General features: G+C 44.3%; 1 pseudogene; it reads left to right on the top strand.

Moving 5' to 3' along the window:
* The first annotated feature begins 305 nt into the window (after window positions 1-305).
* On the top strand, window positions 306-2,188 carry LOC103115566 (small ubiquitin-related modifier 2-like; annotated as a pseudogene).
* The last annotated feature ends 227 nt before the right edge of the window (window positions 2,189-2,415 follow it).

Below are 2,415 nucleotides of genomic sequence, written 5' to 3'. Positions count from 1 at the left end.
TTCTGCTTTTAGTCTATATACTTAGAGGAAGAGAGATGGGGCCAGGTGGTGGCACATCTGGTTGAGCACACACATTACAATTCATAAGGACCCAGGATCGAGCCCCCAGTTCCCACCTGCAGGGGAAAGCTTTGTGAGTGGTGAAGCAGTGTTGCAGGTGTGTCTCTGTCTCTTGCCCTATCACCCCCTTTCTCGATTTCTGGCTGTTTCTATCCAATGAATAAATAAAGATAATGAAGATTAAAAAGAGAAGGGGTGGGAGGGAGAGCATGACGTGTGTGCGCCCTCTCCCTCCTCCACGCTGCTACCTCCTTCTTCTGCCGCTCCTGGTGCTGCTTGTGTGCTGGTTTGGTGTGGACCTGGTACCTCTTTTGTGAAGCGGCAAGTGAGGAGACCCTGGCATTCGCCATGGCCAACGAAAAGCCCAAGGAAGGAGTCAAGACTGAGAACAACGACCATATTAATCTGAAGGTGGCGGGTCAGGATGGTTCGGTGGTGCAGTTTAAGATTAAGAGGCAAGTAGGGCACCAAAGTAAAAACCCTGTGGTGAGGGGTAGACATGCAGCTTCCTGGGACAGTGGGGGGGTGGGAGTGGGTGGGAGGGATGGGTCACAGTCTTTTGGTGGTGGGAATGGTGTTTATATACACTCCTAGCAAAATGTAGACATATAAATCAGTAGTTAATTAATATGAGAGGGGGAAAAATCAATTGTATGTCTCAAAATTTTTCAAAACACAAACTGAATCTTTTTAATATATAGGCTGTGTATTTGATATGCGGACTCTCTCAAAAGCCTAGACCAAGTAGATTAGAAGCATCCAATAGCACAGCTATATACAAGATACTGGGTACTGTACAGCAAACCATAACAAAGGGACTTTTCAAAGTTAACCCAATTACCAAATAATGTGATGATAACATTAACTATCCATTGTCTTTTTGAACCCTAAGACAGCAGGAACCTCACATCTCCACTATAGAACCCCTACTTCCCCCAGTCCTGGAACCCTTGGATAGGGCCCACTTTCCCGTATGCCTCTCCCAACCCATACCAAATAATATTGCATCTGCCAATCACAACCTAACCAACGCAATGATTGCCACCTCAACATGCTTCACCTCAGACTGTGTCCAGAGACTTCACGTATGGAATGACAACCCTTCAGCTTCATTACTCGGGTGAGACCTTTCCTTTTATAGTACACTCTAATTTCATCTCAGGTGGTTCACTTTCTAACAAAGTCCCATAACCTAGATATACACCAGTTTCTGTGAGAGAGAGCTTATGTTCACACGTATCCATAAACTAATGCAAAATATATACCTGAAAGCAGAAGTACACTAGAGTTTGCAGTGAGTACCTCCCTAACACTTCCTCTCCACTATTCCAAGCTTGGGGCCCATGATTGCTCAACAATTTGTTTGGCCTCGTATGTTAACTCTCTTTTCAATCACCAGGTTCCAGATGCCACCAGGATGCTGGCCAGGCCCCTGGATTGAAGACCCCACCAATGTGTCCTGGAGCTCAGCTTCCCCAGAGACACACCCTATTAGGGAAAGAGAGAGGCAGACTGGGAGTATGGACCGACCAGTCAACGCCCATGTTCAGCGGGGAAGCAATTACAGAAGCCAGACCTTCTACCTTCTGCAACCCTCAATGACCCTGGGTCCATGCTCCCAGAGGGATAGAGAATGGGAAAGCTATCAGGGGAGGGGGTGGGTTATGGAGATTGGGTGGTGGGAATTGTGTGGAGTTGTACCCCTCCTACCCTATGGTTTTGTTAATTAATCCTTTCTTAAATAAAAAAAAAAAAGATTAAGAGGCATACACCACTTAGTAAACTAATGAAAGCCTATTGTGAATGACAGGGATTGTCAATGAGGCAGATCAGATTCCGATTTGACCAGCAGCCAATCAATGAAACAGATACACCTGCACAGTTGGAAATGGAGGATGAAGATACAATTGATGTGTTCCAGCAGCAGACAGGAGGTGTCTACTAAAAAGGGAACCTGCTACTTTACTCCAGAGCTCTGTTCCTCCAGACCGAGAAGACATTCTCAATTAGAAAACCGCAATTTGGTTGCACCACATCCTGACTACTACAGTCTAGTTTTTCTCTATTCTTTCATTTTCCCCTTCCCCATTCCTTTATTGTACATAAAGTAACTGGTGTATGTGCACAAGCATATTGCTTTTTTTTTTTTTTTAACTCAATGGCCAATGGTATGTTCTGTTTGACATCAAATGGAGATGGGATGGGGAAAATATTGGTTCTGTGAAAATACCCCCTTTCTCCATTAGTGGCATGCTCATTCAGCTTTTATCTTTATATTCCAGTAAGTTATTTTGCTCTCAATGTTTAACAAAAAGAACAACATAAAAATTCTTACATACCTTGTTTGATTGGAGA

This window comes from Erinaceus europaeus, chromosome 11 (assembly GCF_950295315.1).
Source record: "Erinaceus europaeus chromosome 11, mEriEur2.1, whole genome shotgun sequence".
Classification (NCBI taxonomy): Eukaryota; Metazoa; Chordata; class Mammalia; order Eulipotyphla; family Erinaceidae; genus Erinaceus; species Erinaceus europaeus.
The sequence above is the reverse complement of the archived record's forward strand: the minus strand, read 5'-3'. Positions and strand labels throughout refer to the sequence as shown.